A 13,334-nucleotide genomic window follows, 5' to 3' on the forward strand; every position below is an offset into this window, starting at 1 on the left:
AGTGTACTATCGGGCTGAAAATGCATTTAAAGCAATACAAAGTTCATTTTGGCTCTCACACCTTAACTAAATGTTGTAGACTCAAACTTTTTGCTGTCATTGGTGTATTTTAGCAACTTGAAGATGATTCCAGCATTAATTTCATTGTGCTTTTGCTCATTTTGAAGATTTTGACAGTTTCACCTGAAGTGTACAATCGGGCTGAAAATGCATTTAAAGCAATACAAAGTTCATTTAGGCTCTCACACCTTAACTAAATGCTGTAGACTTAAACGTGTTGCTGTCATTAGTGTATTTTAGCAACTTGAAGATGATTCCAGCATTAATTTCATTGTGCTTTTGCTCATTTTGAAGATTTTGACAGTTTCACCTGAAGTGTACAATCAGGGGCTGAAAACGCGTTTAAAGCAATACAAAGTTCATTTAGGCTCTCACACCTTAACTAAATGTTGTAGACTTAAACTTTTTACTGTCATTAGTGTATTTTAGCAACTTGAAGATGATTCCAGCATTAATTTCATTGTGCTTTTGCTCATTTTGAAGATTTTGACAGTTTCACCTGAAGTGTCCAATCGGGCTGAAAATGCATTTAAAGCAATACAAAGTTAATTTTGAATCTCACACCTTAACTAAATGTTGTAGACTCAAACTTGTTGCTGTCATTAGTGTATTTTAGCAACTTGAAGATGATTCCAGCATTAATTTCATTGTGCTTTTGCTCATGTTGAAGATTTTGACAGTTTCACCTGAATTGTACAATCAAGGGCTGAAAACGCGTTTAAAGCAATAAAAAGTTAATTTAGGCTCTCACACCTCAACTAAATGTTGTAGACTCAAACTTTTTGCTGTCATTAGTGTATTTTAGCAACTTGAAGATGATTCCAACATTAATTTCATTGTGCTTTTGCTCATTTTGAAGATTTTGACAGTTTCACCTGAAGTGTACAATCGGGCTGAAAATGAATTTTAAAGCAATACAAAGTTCATTTTGGCTCTCACACCTTAACTAAATATTGTAGACTCAAACTTGTTGCTGTCATTAGTGTATTTTAGCAACTTGAAGATGATTCCAGCATTAATTTCATTGTGCTTTTGCTCATTTTGAAGATTTTGACAGTTTCACCTGAAGTGTACAATCAGGTGCTGAAAACGCGTTTACAGCAATACAAAGTTCATTTTGGCTCTCACACCTTAACTAAATGTTGTAGACTCAAACTTTTTGCTGTCATTAGTGTATTTTAGCAACTTGAAGATGATTCCATCATTAATTTAATTGTGCTTTTGCTCATTTTGAAGATTTTGACAGTTTCACCTGAAGTGTACTATCGGGCTGAAAATGCATTTAAAGCAATACAAAGTTCATTTTGGCTCTCACACCTTAACTAAATGTTGTAGACTCAAACTTTTTGCTGTCATTGGTGTATTTTAGCAACTTGAAGATGATTCCAGCATTAATTTCATTGTGCTTTTGCTCATTTTGAAGATTTTGACAGTTTCACCTGAAGTGTACAATCGGGCTGAAAATGCATTTAAAGCAATACAAAGTTCATTTAGGCTCTCACACCTTAACTAAATGCTGTAGACTTAAACGTGTTGCTGTCATTAGTGTATTTTAGCAACTTGAAGATGATTCCATCATTAATTTAATTGTGCTTTTGCTCATTTTGAAGATTTTGACAGTTTCACCTGAAGTGTACTATCGGGCTGAAAATGCATTTAAAGCAATACAAAGTTCATTTTGGCTCTCACACCTTAACTAAATGTTGTAGACTCAAACTTTTTGCTGTCATTGGTGTATTTTAGCAACTTGAAGATGATTCCAGCATTAATTTCATTGTGCTTTTGCTAATTTTGAAGATTTTGAAAGTTTCACCTGAAGTGTACAATCAGGTGCTGAAAATGCGTTTACAGCAATACAAAGTTCATTTAGGCTCTCACACCTTAACTAAATGTTGTAGACTCAAACTTGTTGCTGTCATTAGTGTATTTTAGCAACTTGAAGATGATTCCAGCATTAATTTCATTGTGCTTTTGCTCATTTTGAAGATTTTGACAGTTTCACCTGAAGTGTACATTCAGGTGCTGAAAACGCGTTTAAAGCAATAAAAAGTTAATTTAGGCTCTCACAACTTAACTAAATGTTGTAGACTCAAACTTTTTGCTGTCATTAGTGTATTTTAGCAACTTGAAGATGATTCCAGCATTAATTTCATTGTGCTTTTGCTCATTTTGAAGATTTTGACAGTTTCACCTGAAGTGTACAATCAGGTGCTGAAAACGCGTTTACAGCAATACAAAGTTCATTTTGGCTCTCACACCTTAACTAAATGTTGTAGACTCAAACTTTTTGCTGTCATTAGTGTATTTTAGCAACTTGAAGATGATTCCAGCATTAATTTCATTGTGCTTTTGCTCATTTTGAAGATTTTGACACTTTCACCTGAAATGTACAATCAAGGGCTGAAAACGCGTTTAAAGCAATAAAAAGTTAATTTAGGCTCTCACAACTTAACTAAATGTTGTAGACTCAAACTCTTTGCTGTCATTAGTGTATTTTAGCAACTTGAAGATGATTCCAACATTAATTTAATTGTGCTTTTGCTCATTTTGAAGATTTTGACAGTTTCACCTGAAGTGTACATTCAGGTGCTGAAAACGCGTTTACAGCAATACAAAGTTAATTTTGGCTCTCACACCTTAACTAAATGTTGTAGACTCAAACTTTTTGCTGTCATTAGTGTATTTTAGCAACTTGAATATGATTCCATTATTAATTTCATTGTGCTTTTGCTCATTTTGAAGATTTTGACAGTTTCACCTGAAGTGTACAATCAGGTGCTGAAAACGCGTTTACAGCAATACAAAGTTCATTTTGGCTCTCACACCTTAACTAAATGTTGTAGACTCAAACTTTTTGCTGTCATTAGTGTATTTTAGCAACTTGAAGATGATTCCATCATTAATTTAATTGTGCTTTTGCTCATTTTGAAGATTTTGACAGTTTCACCTGAAGTGTACTATCGGGCTGAAAATGCATTTAAAGCAATACAAAGTTCATTTTGACTCTCACACCTTAACTAAATGTTGTAGACTCAAACTTTTTGCTGTCATTAGTGTATTTTAGCAACTTGAAGATGATTCCAGCATTAATTTCATTGTGCTTTTGCTCATTTTGAAGATTTTGACAGTTTCACCTGAAGTTTACAATCAGGTGCTGAAAACGCGTTTACAGCAATACAAAGTTCATTTAGGCTCTCACACCTTAACTAAATGTTGTAGACTCAAACTTTTTGCTGTCATTAGTGTATTTTAGCAACTTGAAGATGATTCCAGCATTAATTTCATTGTGCTTTTGCTCATTTTGAAGATTTTGACAGTTTCATCTGAAGTGTACATTCGGGCTGAAAGTGCATTTAAAGCAATACAAAGTTCATTTTGGCTCTCACACCTTAACTAAATGTTGTACACTCAAACTTTTTGCTGTCATTAGTGTATTTTAGCAACTTGAAGATGATTCCAGCATTAATTTCATTGTGCTTTTGCTCATTTTGAAGATTTTGACACTTTCACCTGAAATGTACAATCAAGGGCTGAAAACGCGTTTAAAGCAATAAAAAGTTAATTTAGGCTCTCACACCTTAACTAAATGTTGTAGACTCAAACTTTTTGCTGTCATTAGTGTATTTTAGCAACTTGAAGATGATTCCAACATTAATTTAATTGTGCTTTTGCTCATTTTGAAGATTTTGACAGTTTCACCTGAAGTGTACATTCAGGTGCTGAAAACGCGTTTACAGCAATACAAAGTTCATTTTGGCTCTCACACCTTAACTAAATGTTGTAGACTCAAACTTTTTGCTGTCATTAGTGTATTTTAGCAACTTGAATATGATTCCATTATTAATTTCATTGTGCTTTTGCTCATTTTGAAGATTTTGACAGTTTCACCTGAAGTGTACAATCAGGTGCTGAAAACGCGTTTACAGCAATACAAAGTTCATTTTGGCTCTCACACCTTAACTAAATGTTGTAGACTCAAACTTTTTGCTGTCATTAGTGTATTTTAGCAACTTGAAGATGATTCCATCATTAATTTAATTGTGCTTTTGCTCATTTTGAAGATTTTGACAGTTTCACCTGAAGTGTACTATCGGGCTGAAAATGCATTTAAAGCAATACAAAGTTCATTTTGACTCTCACACCTTAACTAAATGTTGTAGACTCAAACTTTTTGCTGTCATTAGTGTATTTTAGCAACTTGAAGATGATTCCAGCATTAATTTCATCGTGCTTTTGCTCATTTTGAAGATTTTGACAGTTTCACCTGAAGTGTACAATCAGGTGCTGAAAACGCGTTTACAGCAATACAAAGTTCATTTAGGCTCTCACACCTTAACTAAATGTTGTAGACTCAAACTTTTTGCTGTCATTAGTGTATTTTAGCAACTTGAAGATGATTCCAGCATTAATTTCATTGTGCTTTTGCTCATTTTGAAGATTTTGACAGTTTCATCTGAAGTGTACATTCGGGCTGAAAGTGCATTTCAAGCAATACAAAGTTCATTTTGGCTCTCACACCTTAACTAAATGTTGTACACTCAAACTTTTTGCTGTCATTAGTGTATTTTAGCAACTTGAAGATGATTCCAGCATTAATTTCATTGTGCTTTTGCTCATTTTGAAGATTTTGACACTTTCACCTGAAGTGTACAATCAAGGGCTGAAAACACGTTTAAAGCAATAAAAAGTTAATTTAGGCTCTCACACCTTAACTAAATGTTGTAGACTCAAACTCTTTGCTGTCTTTAGTGTATTTTAGCAACTTGAAGATGATTCCAACATTAATTTAATTGTGCTTTTGCTCATTTTGAAGATTTTGACAGTTTCACCTGAAGTGTACATTCAGGTGCTGAAAACGCGTTTACAGCAATACAAAGTTCATTTTGGCTCTCACACCTTAACTAAATGTTGTAAACTCAAACTTTTTTCTGTCATTAGTGTATTTTAGCAACTTGAAGATGATTCCAGCATTAATTTCATTGTGCTTTTGCTCATTTTGAATATTTTGACAGTTTCACCTGAAGTGTACAATCAGGTGCTGAAAACGCGTTTACAGCAATACAAAGTTGATTTTGGCTCTCACACCTTAACTAAATGTTGTAGACTCAAACTTGTTGCTGTCATTAGTGTATTTTAGCAACTTGAAGATGTTTCCAGCATTAATTTCATTGTGCTTTTGCTCATTTTGAAGAATTTGACAGTTTCACCTGAAGTGTACATTCGGGCTGAAAATGCATTTAAAGCAATACAACGTTCATTTTGGCTCTCACACCTTAACTAAATGTTGTAGACTTAAACTTTTTACTGTCATTAGTGTATTTTAGCAACTTGAAGATGATTCCAGCATTAATTTAATTTTGCTTTTGCTCATTTTGAAGATTTTGACAGTTTCACCTGAAGTGTCCAATCGGGCTGAAAATGCATTTAAAGCAATACAAAGTTCATTTTGGCTCTCACACCTTAACTAAATGTTGTAGACTCAAACTTTTTGCTGTCATTAGTGTATTTTAGAAACTTGAAGATGATTCCATCATTAATTTCATTGTGCTTTTGCTCATTTTGAAGATTTTGACAGTTTCACCTGAAGTGTACAATCAAGGGCTGAAAACGCGTTTAAAGCAATAAAAAGTTAATTTAGGCTCTCACAACTTAACTAAATGTTGTAGACTCAAACTTTTTGCTGTCATTAGTGTATTTTAGCAACTTGAAGATGATTCCAACATTAATTTCATTGTGCTTTTGCTCATTTTTAAGATTTTGACAGTTTCACCTGAAGTGTACAATCGGGCTGAAAATGAATTTTAAAGCAATACAAAGTTCATTTTGGCTCTCACACCTTAACTAAATATTGTAGACTCAAACGTTTTGATGTCATTAGTGTATTTTAGCAACTTGAAGATGATTCCAACATTAATTTCATTGTGCTTTTGCTCATTTTGAAGATTTTGACAGTTTCACCTGAAGTGTACAATCGGGCTGAAAATGAATTTTAAAGCAATACAAAGTTAATTTTGACTCTCACACCTTAACTAAATGTTGTAGACTCAAACTCTTTGCTGTCATTAGTGTATTTTAGCAACTTGAAGATGATTCCAGCATTAATTTCATTGTGCTTTTGCTCATTTTTAAGATTTTGACAGTTTCACCTGAAGTGTACAATCAGGTGCTGAAAACGCGTTTACAGCAATACAAAGTTCATTTAGGCTCTCACACCTTAACTAAATGTTGTAGACTCAAAATTGTTGCTGTCATTAGTGTATTTTAGCAACTTGAATATGATTCCAGCATTAATTTCATTGTGCTTTTGCTCATGTTGAAGATTTTGACAGTTTCACCTGAATTGTACAATCAAGGGCTGAAAACGCGTTTAAAGCAATAAAAAGTTCATTTAGGCTCTCACACCTCAACTAAATGTTGTAGACTCAAACTTTTTGCTGTCATTAGTGTATTTTAGCAACTTGAAGATGATTCCAGCATTAATTTCATTGTGCTTTTGCTCATTTTAAAGATTTTGACACTTTCACCTGAAATGTACAATCAAGGGCTGAAAACGCGTTTAAAGCAATAAAAAGTTAATTTAGGCTCTCACAACTTAACTAAATGTTGTAGACTCAAACTATTTGCTGTCATTAGTGTATTTTAGCAACTTGAAGATGATTCCAACATTAATTTAATTGTGCTTTTGCTCATTTTGAAGATTTTGACAGTTTCACCTGAAGTGTACATTCAGGTGCTGAAAACGCGTTTACAGCAATACAAAGTTCATTTTGGCTCTCACACCTTAACTAAATGTTGTAGACTCAAACTTTTTGCTGTCATTAGTGTATTTTAGCAACTTGAATATGATTCCATTATTAATTTCATTGTGCTTTTGCTCATTTTGAAGATTTTGACAGTTTCACCTGAAGTGTACAATCAGGTGCTGAAAACGCGTTTACAGCAATACAAAGTTCATTTTGGCTCTCACACCTTAACTAAATGTTGTAGACTCAAACTTTTTGCTGTCATTAGTGTATTTTAGCAACTTGAAGATGATTCCATCATTAATTTCATTGTGCTTTTGCTCATTTTGAAGATTTTGACAGTTTCACCTGAAGTTTACAATCAGGTGCTGAAAACGCGTTTACAGCAATACAAAGTTCATTTAGGCTCTCACACCTTAACTAAATGTTGTAGACTCAAACTTTTTGCTGTCATTAGTGTATTTTAGCAACTTGAAGATGATTCCAGCATTAATTTCATTGTGCTTTTGCTCATTTTGAAGATTTTGACACTTTCACCTGAAATGTACAATCAAGGGCTGAAAACGCGTTTAAAGCAATAAAAAGTTAATTTAGGCTCTCACACCTTAACTAAATGTTGTAGACTCAAACTCTTTGCTGTCATTAGTGTATTTTAGCAACTTGAAGATGATTCCAACATTAATTTAATTGTGCTTTTGCTCATTTTGAAGATTTTGACAGTTTCACCTGAAGTGTACATTCAGGTGCTGAAAACGCGTTTACAGCAATACAAAGTTCATTTTGGCTCTCACACCTTAACTAAATGTTGTAGACTCAAACTTTTTGCTGTCATTAGTGTATTTTAGCAACTTGAATATGATTCCATTATTAATTTCATTGTGCTTTTGCTCATTTTGAAGATTTTGACAGTTTCACCTGAAGTGTACAATCAGGTGCTGAAAACGCGTTTACAGCAATACAAAGTTCATTTTGGCTCTCACACCTTAACTAAATGTTGTAGACTCAAACTTTTTGCTGTCATTAGTGTATTTTAGCAACTTGAAGATGATTCCATCATTAATGGAATTGTGCTTTTGCTCATTTTGAAGATTTTGACAGTTTCACCTGAAGTGTACTATCGGGCTGAAAATGCATTTAAAGCAATACAAAGTTCATTTTGACTCTCACACCTTAACTAAATGTTGTAGACTCAAACTTTTTGCTGTCATTAGTGTATTTTAGCAACTTGAAGATGATTCCAGCATTAATTTCATTGTGCTTTTGCTCATTTTGAAGATTTTGACAGTTTCACCTGAAGTTTACAATCAGGTGCTGAAAACGCGTTTACAGCAATACAAAGTTCATTTAGGCTCTCACACCTTAACTAAATGTTGTAGACTCAAACTTTTTGCTGTCGTTAGTGTATTTTAGCAACTTGAAGATGATTCCAGCATTAATTTCATTGTGCTTTTGCTCATTTTGAAGATTTTGACAGTTTCATCTGAAGTGTACATTCGGGCTGAAAGTGCATTTCAAGCAATACAAAGTTCATTTTGGCTCTCACACCTTAACTAAATGTTGTAGACTCAAACTTTTTGCTGTCATTAGTGTATTTTAGCAACTTGAAGATGATTCCAGCATTAATTTCATTGTGCTTTTGCTCATTTTGAAGATTTTGACAGTTTCACCTGAAGTGTACATTCAGGTGCTGAAAACGCGTTTACAGCAATAAAAAGTTCATTTTGGCTCTCACACCTCAACTAAATGTTGTAGACACAAAATGTTTGCTGTCATTAGTGCATTTTAGCAACTTGAAGATGATTCCAGCATTAATTTCATTGTGCTTTTGCTCATTTTGAACATTTTGACAGTTTCACCTGAAGTGTACAATCAGGTGCTGAAAACGCGTTTACAGCAATACAAAGTTCATTTTGGCTCTCACACCTTAACTAAATGTTGTAGACTCAAACTTTTTGCTGTCATTAGTGTATTTTAGCAACTTGAAGATGATTCCAGCATTAATTTCATTGTGCTTTTGCTCATTTTGAAGATTTTGACAGTTTCACCTGAAGTGTACAATCAGGTGCTGAAAACGCGTTTACAGCAATACAAAGTTCATTTAGGCTCTCACACCTTAACTAAATGTTGTAGACTCAAATTTTTTGCTGTCATTAGTGTATTTTAGCAACTTGAAGATGATTCCAGCATTAATTTCATTGTGCTTTTGCTCATTTTGAAGATTTTGACAGTTTCATCTGAAGTGTACATTCGGGCTGAAAGTGCATTTAAAGCAATACAAAGTTCATTTTGGCTCTCACACCTTAACTAAATGTTGTACACTCAAACTTTTTACTGTCATTAGTGTATTTTAGCAACTTGAAGATGATTCCAGCATTAATTTCATTGTGCTTTTGCTCATTTTGAAGATTTTGACAGTTTCACCTGAAGTGTCCAATCGGGCTGAAAATGCATTTAAAGCAATACAAAGTTAATTTTGAATCTCACACCTTAACTAAATGTTGTAGACTCAAACTTGTTGCTGTCATTAGTGTATTTTAGCAACTTGAAGATGATTCCAGCATTAATTTCATTGTGCTTTTGCTCATGTTGAAGATTTTGACAGTTTCACCTGAATTGTACAATCAAGGGCTGAAAACGCGTTTAAAGCAATAAAAAGTTCATTTAGGCTCTCACACCTCAACTAAATGTTGTAGACTCAAACTTTTTGCTGTCATTAGTGTATTTTAGCAACTTGAAGATGATTCCAACATTAATTTCATTGTGCTTTTGCTCATTTTGAAGATTTTGACAGTTTCACCTGAAGTGTACAATCGGGCTGAAAATGAATTTTAAAGCAATACAAAGTTCATTTTGGCTCTCACACCTTAACTAAATATTGTAGACTCAAACTTTTTGCTGTCATTAGTGTATTTTAGCAACTTGAAGATGATTCCAGCATTAATTTCATTGTGCTTTTGCTCATTTTGAAGATTTTGACAGTTTCACCTGAAGTGTACAATCAGGTGCTGAAAACGCGTTTACAGCAATACAAAGTTCATTTTGGCTCTCACACCTTAACTAAATGTTGTAGACTCAAACTTTTTGCTGTCATTAGTGTATTTTAGCAACTTGAAGATGATTCCATCATTAATTTAATTGTGCTTTTGCTCATTTTGAAGATTTTGACAGTTTCACCTGAAGTGTACTATCGGGCTGAAAATGCATTTAAAGCAATACAAAGTTCATTTTGGCTCTCACACCTTAACTAAATGTTGTAGACTCAAACTTTTTGCTGTCATTGGTGTATTTTAGCAACTTGAAGATGATTCCAGCATTAATTTCATTGTGCTTTTGCTCATTTTGAAGATTTTGACAGTTTCACCTGAAGTGTACAATCGGGCTGAAAATGCATTTAAAGCAATACAAAGTTCATTTAGGCTCTCACACCTTAACTAAATGCTGTAGACTCAAACTTGTTGCTGTCATTAGTGTATTTTAGCAACTTGAAGATGATTCCAGCATTAATTTCATTGTGCTTTTGCTCATTTTGAAGATTTTGACAGTTTCACCTGAAGTGTACAATCAGGGGCTGAAAACGCGTTTAAAGCAATACAAAGTTCATTTAGGCTCTCACACCTTAACTAAATGTTGTAGACTTAAACTTTTTACTGTCATTAGTGTATTTTAGCAACTTGAAGATGATTCCAGCATTAATTTCATTGTGCTTTTGCTCATTTTGAAGATTTTGACAGTTTCACCTGAAGTGTCCAATCGGGCTGAAAATGCATTTAAAGCAATACAAAGTTAATTTTGAATCTCACACCTTAACTAAATGTTGTAGACTCAAACTTGTTGCTGTCATTAGTGTATTTTAGCAACTTGAAGATGATTCCAGCATTAATTTCATTGTGCTTTTGCTCATGTTGAAGATTTTGACAGTTTCACCTGAATTGTACAATCAAGGGCTGAAAACGCGTTTAAAGCAATAAAAAGTTAATTTAGGCTCTCACACCTCAACTAAATGTTGTAGACTCAAACTTTTTGCTGTCATTAGTGTATTTTAGCAACTTGAAGATGATTCCAACATTAATTTCATTGTGCTTTTGCTCATTTTGAAGATTTTGACAGTTTCACCTGAAGTGTACAATCGGGCTGAAAATGAATTTTAAAGCAATACAAAGTTCATTTTGGCTCTCACACCTTAACTAAATATTGTAGACTCAAACTTTTTGCTGTCATTAGTGTATTTTAGCAACTTGAAGATGATTCCAGCATTAATTTCATTGTGCTTTTGCTCATTTTGAAGATTTTGACAGTTTCACCTGAAGTGTACAATCAGGTGCTGAAAACGCGTTTACAGCAATACAAAGTTCATTTTGGCTCTCACACCTTAACTAAATGTTGTAGACTCAAACTTTTTGCTGTCATTAGTGTATTTTAGCAACTTGAAGATGATTCCATCATTAATTTAATTGTGCTTTTGCTCATTTTGAAGATTTTGACAGTTTCACCTGAAGTGTACTATCGGGCTGAAAATGCATTTAAAGCAATACAAAGTTCATTTTGGCTCTCACACCTTAACTAAATGTTGTAGACTCAAACTTTTTGCTGTCATTGGTGTATTTTAGCAACTTGAAGATGATTCCAGCATTAATTTCATTGTGCTTTTGCTAATTTTGAAGATTTTGAAAGTTTCACCTGAAGTGTACAATCAGGTGCTGAAAATGCGTTTACAGCAATACAAAGTTCATTTAGGCTCTCACACCTTAACTAAATGTTGTAGACTCAAACTTGTTGCTGTCATTAGTGTATTTTAGCAACTTGAAGATGATTCCAGCATTAATTTCATTGTGCTTTTGCTCATTTTGAAGATTTTGACAGTTTCACCTGAAGTGTACATTCAGGTGCTGAAAACGCGTTTAAAGCAATAAAAAGTTAATTTAGGCTCTCACAACTTAACTAAATGTTGTAGACTCAAACTTTTTGCTGTCATTAGTGTATTTTAGCAACTTGAAGATGATTCCAGCATTAATTTCATTGTGCTTTTGCTCATTTTGAAGATTTTGACAGTTTCACCTGAAGTGTACATTCAGGTGCTGAAAACGCGTTTAAAGCAATAAAAAGTTCATTTAGGCTCTCACACCTCAACTAAATGTTGTAGACTCAAACTTTTTGCTGTCATTAGTGTATTTTAGCAACTTGAAGATGATTCCAACATTAATTTCATTGTGCTTTTGCTCATTTTGAAGATTTTGACAGTTTCACCTGAAGTGTACAATCGGGCTGAAAATGAATTTTAAAGCAATACAAAGTTCATTTTGGCTCTCACACCTTAACTAAATATTGTAGACTCAAACTTTTTGCTGTCATTAGTGTATTTTAGCAACTTGAAGATGATTCCAGCATTAATTTCATTGTGCTTTTGCTCATTTTGAAGATTTTGACAGTTTCACCTGAAGTGTACAATCAGGTGCTGAAAACGCGTTTACAGCAATACAAAGTTCATTTTGGCTCTCACACCTTAACTAAATGTTGTAGACTCAAACTTTTTGCTGTCATTAGTGTATTTTAGCAACTTGAAGATGATTCCATCATTAATTTAATTGTGCTTTTGCTCATTTTGAAGATTTTGACAGTTTCACCTGAAGTGTACTATCGGGCTGAAAATGCATTTAAAGCAATACAAAGTTCATTTTGGCTCTCACACCTTAACTAAATGTTGTAGACTCAAACTTTTTGCTGTCATTGGTGTATTTTAGCAACTTGAAGATGATTCCAGCATTAATTTCATTGTGCTTTTGCTCATTTTGAAGATTTTGACAGTTTCACCTGAAGTGTACAATCGGGCTGAAAATGCATTTAAAGCAATACAAAGTTCATTTAGGCTCTCACACCTTAACTAAATGCTGTAGACTCAAACTTGTTGCTGTCATTAGTGTATTTTAGCAACTTGAAGATGATTCCAGCATTAATTTCATTGTGCTTTTGCTCATTTTGAAGATTTTGACAGTTTCACCTGAAGTGTACAATCAGGGGCTGAAAACGCGTTTAAAGCAATACAAAGTTCATTTAGGCTCTCACACCTTAACTAAATGTTGTAGACTTAAACTTTTTACTGTCATTAGTGTATTTTAGCAACTTGAAGATGATTCCAGCATTAATTTCATTGTGCTTTTGCTCATTTTGAAGATTTTGACAGTTTCACCTGAAGTGTCCAATCGGGCTGAAAATGCATTTAAAGCAATACAAAGTTAATTTTGAATCTCACACCTTAACTAAATGTTGTAGACTCAAACTTGTTGCTGTCATTAGTGTATTTTAGCAACTTGAAGATGATTCCAGCATTAATTTCATTGTGCTTTTGCTCATGTTGAAGATTTTGACAGTTTCACCTGAATTGTACAATCAAGGGCTGAAAACGCGTTTAAAGCAATAAAAAGTTAATTTAGGCTCTCACACCTCAACTAAATGTTGTAGACTCAAACTTTTTGCTGTCATTAGTGTATTTTAGCAACTTGAAGATGATTCCAACATTAATTTCATTGTGCTTTT

This window comes from Leptonotus elevatus, chromosome 6 (assembly GCF_054856555.1).
Source record: "Leptonotus elevatus isolate MCC_2025b chromosome 6, RoL_Lele_1.0, whole genome shotgun sequence".
Classification (NCBI taxonomy): Eukaryota; Metazoa; Chordata; class Actinopteri; order Syngnathiformes; family Syngnathidae; genus Leptonotus; species Leptonotus elevatus.